Source organism: Galeopterus variegatus, unplaced genomic scaffold (genome assembly GCF_000696425.1).
Source record: "Galeopterus variegatus unplaced genomic scaffold, G_variegatus-3.0.2 Scaffold5953, whole genome shotgun sequence".
Taxonomy (NCBI): Eukaryota; Metazoa; Chordata; class Mammalia; order Dermoptera; family Cynocephalidae; genus Galeopterus; species Galeopterus variegatus.
Window position 1 is genome coordinate 113,219 of NW_007732064.1, and position 8,360 is coordinate 121,578.

The window sequence follows — 8,360 nt, forward strand, 5'->3', positions numbered from 1 at the left end:
ATCTCGTTTCCAAAGTTCTATGGCATGAGTAATTTTCATGTGTTGTCTTTCTGTTCCTTTTGTTATGTTTCATCTCAAACTGGAGTTTTTGTTTTTTTATTTCATACTGCTTTGTTTTAGTCAATGTTTACATAGTTGCTGTGCCATTGTCTATTGATTTTGCTTACTTTGGAATTTCTATTCTCAGATCACTATATTTTACTATAGGTGAATTCTCTCTCATACTCTGTTTTTGTCCTGGTGTGGTAGGCTGAAAAATGCACACTCCCTCTCCTCCCCCCAAAAACATCAACCTCCTAATCCCTGGAACCTATGAATATGTTACCTTCCATGGTAAAAAAGACTTTGCAGATGGGATTAAGTTAAGGATTTTGAAATGGGAAGATTATTTTGGATTATGTGAGTGAAAACAATGTAACCACAGGGTGTTTATTAGGGAGCCAAGAGAGTGCCAGTCAGAATGAAGGTATAACAGTGGAAGCAGATGTTGGAGTGACACGTTCTGCAGATGAAGGAAGTGAACACGAGCGAGGGGGTGCAGGCAGCCTCTGGAACCTGGGAAAGGCAAGGGACCGATTCTCCCAGAGAGCTGCCAGACTGAACCAGCCCTGCCAACACCTTGATTTGAGGACTCAAGGCTCATATTGTACTTCTGATCTCCAGAACTATAATAAATTTATATTTTAAGCCACTAAATTAGCAGTAATTTGCTATAGCAACAGAAAACCAATACAGTAAGAACAATCTGTTCTCTTAGATCTAGACCCAATCAGAGCCATTTTTACTTTGGGAGGAAATTATTCATTTTTTTCCAGTTTAAAAATTATAGACTATTGAATTAATAATACCCTCAGTCATTAGCCTGTTAAAGAAAACACTTTTGATTACTTCATTGAGTTATATTTTCTCTTTTATCTCTAATCACCAGTCCCTTCCTGTTGCTCCTCCCCATAGACATATATTTTAGTTGACTTGACTTCTTCTTGGAAATTAATTCTATAGTTTGTACCTACCATAATTTATCCTTTCTTCTTGAGTTAGAAACTAAAAATTCCAACTCCCTGATAGCATAAATAATACGGGGAATATCATACTTGTAAATATCCCTTTATAGAGTGAGATTATAAAGCCATCGGTTACATGCTTATTTCATTTTATAAAATGTTGCCCGATTGTTCTCCAACATGGCTACATAGGTCAATACTTGATTTTAGTTTATAAAGATTCCCCCTTTCATCCATAACCTCTATAATCATTTGGTATAGTTTGACCCTCTAATTTTTACCAATTTGATACATGAAAGGTAGTATCTAATTTTTGCTTTAATTTTACTTTTTTCTGATAGCTAACAAAGCTGAAAATTTCTTGATAAATGTGCCTGTCATTCAGTGGCCATGATGTGTGAGGGGAACATCCAAGAGGCAGGGCCTATTGCAGGTAAAGGACTGAAGGGGGCTGGGTCATGGCCTGGTTCTTACGATAATTACTAACATTGGAAGTAAACACATATTGACCCTAAGAGATGAGGTGTGTTCTGTGGTGGGTGGGTGGAAGAATGGAGCTGCCCCAGAGTTCAAGTCCTATAAAGACCCAGGTGTTTTCAGAAGGCATAGCCCGGGGCCTGAAATAGAAGCCTGGAGAGTGAGACCTTCAGACTTGAGAAAAACAGAATTCCTAGGCTGCCCCGTGGCTCACTCGGTAGAGTGCGGTGCTGATAACACCAAGCCTGAAGAGAATCTGATATTTCCAGACTGAAGGGGGCTAGGTTATTGCCTGGTTCTTATGATAATTACTAACATTGAGAGTAAACACATATTGACCCTAAGAGATGAGGTGTGGTCTGTGGCAGGTCGGAGGAAGAATGGAGCTGCCCCAGAGTTCAAGTCCAATACAAGACCCAGGTGTTTTCAGAAGACATAGTCTGGGGCCTGAAATAGAAGCCTGGAGAGTGAGACCTTCAGGCTTGAGAAAAGCAGAATTCCTGACAAGGGCCAGGAGTTGTAAAGCCAAAGGTTATCACTTCTTCCAAACTAATGGGAAAGTGATGAGAAAGAGTGGCAAAAGAGACATGTCTCTTTGTGAAGATATATTGTCAATAGCAGAGGAAATTCAGTAAATGTTATTGTATGAATTTATGACATGTTCTCAAATACACATCTGTGTACCAACATACATTTCACATATTTATGTTTATACATAAGTAAAATAGTACAACTAAGACATATTTATTATTTGCATGAGACAAGCATGGTTCTAATCCTAATACTGTCAAGTACTGCCTTATCATTTCCACCAGAGAGATTTTGTAATGCAGTATTCCCAGACATATTAAAGAATTTCCTTTGTTTAATACAAGTCATCTATCCTCTAGTTTTGGTGTTAAATGCAAAATATAGAAATTCAAGTTAAAGACAGACTTTGCAATGTATAAAAGGAATCACCACAGGCAGTGGGTTGTAGCAATCTTGCAGTCCTATAACTACTAGCTGAGTCCTTAGAATGTGCTGATGTCATCCATAGGTCACAATGTACTGCTGAGGCCTTAGTGATGACTTGTAACAGACCTGATGACATGCTGAGCACTAGTCAGGACAGTGATTTGGTGAAGAGATAGCCTATTGAGTGATTTGTTGTTCTTGAATGTACAAATTTCATTGTCTGCCTTCATCAACTGTCTCTCTGAGAGAAGAGATTCAGAAAGAAAGCTACCTGATTTGAGTAACTCTCCAAAGAGTTGAATTATGAAGTGGAAACAGAAAAGAAAACATCTGAAAAGCACATACTCCCCCCAAACTACACAGATGTCAAGAGGTATGAGTTAGTATATTCTCGGGGAATAAGATAAGCAGGAATTGCCTCCTAAAAAGAGGAAGCTAGGATTCCTAGATGTGGTAGAGGAGAAGAGGAGAGAGAGAAAAAGAGAGAGAGGGGAAGTGACTGAAGGAGGGTGCGAGAGAGATGTATGCATGTACGCTGCTCTCCCTAAGGGCCCAGGTAATCTGAGAGGGTCTTAGGACCCATACTACCTATATAAAGTCATTCTGCATGACTCTGACACAAACACAGTGATTGGTTAGTCTAGACTAATTTTTCTTAAAAAATGCATTTCTCTTTATTTGACTTCGGAGGTTATTGAGGAAGTAAATGATGTTATTATAACTTTTCTCCTTAATGAAGAATGTGTGGCTCACAGAGGGGAGGGAAACATTGAAAAAGCAAGTTTGAGCACCTAAATACTACTTGCACAGGGATGGAAACATTAAGTCATAACGGATTTACTCAGTGGTTAAAAAGGATTGTTTTGTTTCAGACTATAAAGATGTAAATGTGGGGCTCCTATGTAAAATGTAAGAAAGAAATCACACACACACACACACACACACACACACAACACCATTTAGCTATGATGGTTGAATCAAGGAGATGGGGTTTGGCTCTTTCTGGAAAGTAAACACCATTTAGCTATGATGGTTGAATCAAGGAGATGGGGTTTTGCTCTTTCTGGAAAGTAAGAAACCAGATAGCTGTGGTTGCCATGGAGATTAACAGTAAACAAGTTACTCTTATGAGGAAGACAGTTGCTCTGTGGTGGGAGGGGGACAGACTGGAGCCAACACCAAAGTTCCAAACCGTGGCTTATACTCCTGAGGAGAATCTGATATTTCCAGCAAAGTTTGGGGGCTCTGCATATTTTGATAGTCACTTGGAGAAAGACCTGGACAGTGAGGCTGTCTTCATGCTGCCTTCAATAACATTAGTGAATATTCAAAGACATTATTGAGTGTAAACTATGAGACATGCAAAACACATACTCACACCTGTTTGCGTATACACACATAAAACATAAATAAGCCTGGGGCCGGCCCGTGGCTCACTCGGGAGAGTGCGGTGCTGATAACACCAAGGCCGCGGGTTCGGATCCCATATAGGGATGGCCGGTTCGCTCACTGGCTGAGCCTGGTGCTGACAACACCAAGCCAAGGGTTAAGATCCCCTTACCGGTCATCTTTAAACAAACAAACAAACAAACAAACAAACAAAAAAACATAAATAAGCCAGAGGATGATAAATATTAATATCTAACATAACTGCCCACTTACCATGTACTAGATCTGATTATTTGCCTCTCAAAAACACACCACACCCCAAATTTTTAATTTATTTTAGATTGTACATGTTTATGAGGTACAGTTTGTTATTTCAGTACACGCATATATTGTATAATGATCTAATCAGAATAGTTAGCATATCTATCACCTAAACATTTATCATTTCTTTGTGGTTATAACATTCAAAGCCTCTTTCCTGGCTAGAGAATATTCCCACTGATTACATTGCACAGCAAAACCATATAACAATAAACAACAAAATACACAAATCCATAATCACAGGACATGAAATGGGCGCAATGGACATGAATAGATATGTTTCCAACTAAAACACAGACATAAAACACACGTACAATTCCCACTCAAACAAAACTAACCCCATATTCCCATTTGCAAACACCAAATCAATCACACATTAAATTCTAACCCAATTTTAAACAACATGTTATGAATTTGTACACACCAAGCACACTGCATTCACCACACAAAATTTTACTGAAGGGCAGCCCGGTGGCGCACTAGAGAGTGCGCCGCTTGGGAGCGCGGCGGCGCTCCAGTCGAGGGTTCGGATCCCATGTGGAGACCGGTTCCTGCTCACTGGCTGAGCGTGGTGCAGGCGCAACGCCGAGGGTTGTGATCCTGTTACTGGTCAGTAAAAAAGACAAAAAAGGGAAAAAAAATTTTTTTACTGAAATGTGTGCATAATACACATGCCACACATATTCACGATATCTTGATAATTTTGAACAGTTAAATGATATTGGTGGGCTTCATTAACATTTGAAATGGGGACAGTAACATAATAAAATTATAAATATTTAGTTCTTTAAAAAAACATTTACCAATTGTTTTCTTTGAGGTTGTGAATCTTTAGGATGTGGGATGAAGAAAGTGAAAGTGTGAAAAATGTAGAAGAAGGCAAACTGTACCAAAAATCTTAACCAAAGTTGGTGGGAATGAGGAGACTTGAGGGCAAGATCCAGATATAAGAACAGCATACTGAAGTACACCAGTTCCCTGCCCAGGCTAGAGATAACTGTTCAGGACAAAATAAGTATTCCTGTGTGTGTGTGTTGGGAGGAGGGAGTTGTATACTGGGGAGAAGAGTGGTAGGAAGAGAGCAGAATGGAAACCACTGTTTTAGCTCTAAACTCTTGTCCCTACATGGAGCTCTGCAGTTTCCTCAGGAATTTTGGTTCCTTGGTGTATAGAATTACACCCTGGGAACAAAGAACTAGATTGTGAGAAGGTCTAGGCTCCAGATGAGTGGATTTTCAGAAGTGCTGTTTTAGCTGTAAGCTCTTGTCCCTACATGGAGCTCTGCAGTTTCCTCAGGAATTTTGGTTCCTTGGTGTATAGAATTAAATCCTGGGAACAAAGAACTAGATTGTGAGAAGGTCTAGGCTCCAGATGAGTGGATTTTCAGAAGAAAAGTTTGGCAAAATAACGGAAGTCAATAGTTCTATCATCTCATGAATTATGACACAATCAGGGATACAGCATTAGTGGATGGTATGCAGTCTAATCCAAATGGGGGACGTCTAATCCAAATCCCAACACCCAATGATAATACAAATGTTTCTGTGTACATGTATGTTAGGGTTTGTAGTAGGATATAGATTTTATTTTCCAAGAGGTCATAGGTCATGTTTGTTCCTAAAGTTAAGCACATAATTCAGAATATTTGTCAGTTGAATGAATGAATGAATGAACCAAACACCCACTAAATCTTTCTGAACTTTGTTCCAATTTCTAGAAATCTCAAACTTGTATAAACATGATTTACAATCTGGGTACACTTCAGAGGACAGCATGCTGGTCCATGACTCAGGAGATGAAACCTCTGAATCAGAATATTTCTCCTGTGACTCCTCTTTACAGATGCCCTCTTGTGCTGGCAAGGAGAAAGGCAGAATGGGAAAGCCAAGGCAGATCAGTGCAGTGGAGTCTGAGAATACCTAGAAATCCAGTCCAAAATCTTGGGGGCTGGGGGAATATTCAGTGTTCCATAAATTTCATGAAATATGTTAAACACAATGACATATGTATAGTCAGCTAAATAAATATTAAAATATCATATTAACTGTACTCTATGTGACATCATAGTTCCAAGATACACACTACAAGTAGCTTCATTATGACAAATATGTACATAGTGTCCATCCAGCCATTGACACCTGGGTAAAACTAAAAATTATTAAATACTTATATTTTGGAGCTTTGGCCAGGAAATAGACTGTGGTCTCCATGAGTGTCCAGAACAGGGTGCGCTATCAAGATCTGACAGATGGGTAAAATATTGTACATATGTCTTTAATTTCCATTTAATCTGACAGAAATCTGGACGATGCAGAAGGATGATACACAGCCTGGTGGTATTCCACAGAAAGAGCAGAAAACCAGTTTCAGGTCCAATTATTTTTCCTCCTTCTCCTCGGAGCACAAGAATCCTTGTAAGTGGAGATGTCTAAACTCAAGCTAGGGTCGGAGAGTGGGGAAGGGAGATGGAAGCATGGCTGTGAGGTCTGGCTGAGATATCCTGTCTACAACGTGATAGATGGGAGATTTAAGTTGGTACAGCCCATGCCCAGACCACCACAAAAATACAAGGTCTTGTATTTCTCCTCTGGGAAATGCTCATTACATCTACATAAAACAAAGTCTTGAGATTCCAGGGAACTCTTGCAAAGGACAAGTGTCAAAAAATGGAAGGGTATCAGAGCAGGGATGCATTTGAGAAGGCAGAATCCTAGCAGAATGACAGTTCTTGTCAGAGAAACAGGGAAGCCTCACTCAGTCTGAACCTGAGAAGTAGAACTCTGTAGGTCACAACTGTTGGCAGGTCTCTGACAAACAGAAAGATAGAGACCGAAGTATCTAATGAGGAAGCAGTGGATCCTACATTTACCTTCAAAAGGGGGGCAAAACTCCCTAGCTCATGTCCCCTCATAAGGCAGAAGATTTGAAAAGGAATCTCGAACTCTGGCCTCTTACAACCTCCTACCCTCATAAACACACATGAATTTTTACCCCGTCATGCCCCATTAGCCTCGACACCATACATCTTCAGGTTTGTCTCTGTAAACTCTTATCCCTTCATTCTCCCTTCCTTACTCCCATTTCTTTATTCTCCCAGATATACTCGTAAACTCATACCCTCACACATTGTCATCATGCCCTCATTTCACAGCACATGTATTGTATTCCTCAAATTTTCTTTCTCCTAACCTCATTTTTACAATATCACAATCTCTAACTCACACAAATAATTCACTCTTGTAGAACCCCAGATTTCACAGTAACAGAGTATGTAGTTAAACAATCATATACCCCCTTCTCAAACTCCTCTCTGTTCCCAATTCTCTAGTCCCTTCACATAATCCCACAATCTAGGAGCTCACATGATCTCCCTTTTATCCATATGTGACACAGCCTTTTGTAACAGTTCCATTGTCTTTTCAGATCTCACAAAATTACTCAGATCCACACAGTCTCTCATAGAAACCAAAAAGCTCTTATATAACTGCTTGTATTTAAATATCACATGACATGCAGATCACATAACACATGGAAGATGAAATACCTATACATACACAAAAGTGTGCTGTGCATCACCCAAACACATCACACTCATGCTACCTTCATGTACAATGACAACTTGACCCCATACTCACTACATGAAATTTTCAAAAAATGTAAGAGATACGCACAGACATGTATATACACCAGACTCTACTCACCAAACATGACACACTAATTCTATGTAAAATATATACCCGACATACTAAACATCGCCAGGAGGATGAAAGTCATCACGTGTGAAATAACCTGGGTCTTGAAGGGGCAAAAAATTCCTCCCTCAGGCAGCTTTCTTTTTCCAAAGGCAGGAAAGCTGAAAAACACTGCAGGGACACAGTCAGTGGCACCCCTAAACAAGACATACTTTCATTTATTGTACTATAAACCATGCTTTTTGCAAAATCTCTACAGCTTTGTCTATGTTTTTTTTAAAAATTTTATTTTGTCGATATACAATGTGGTTGATTACTGTGGCCCATTACCAAAACCTCCCTCCCTCCTCCCTCTCCCCCCTCCCACCCAACAATGTCCTTTCTGTTTGCTTGTCATGTCAGCTTCAAGGAATTGTAATTGTTGTGTCTTCTTCTCCGCCCCCCCTCCCGGTTTTTGGTTTATTTATTTATTTATTTTTCTCTTCATGAATGCCATTTTTATTATACTAGTGGGTTTTGA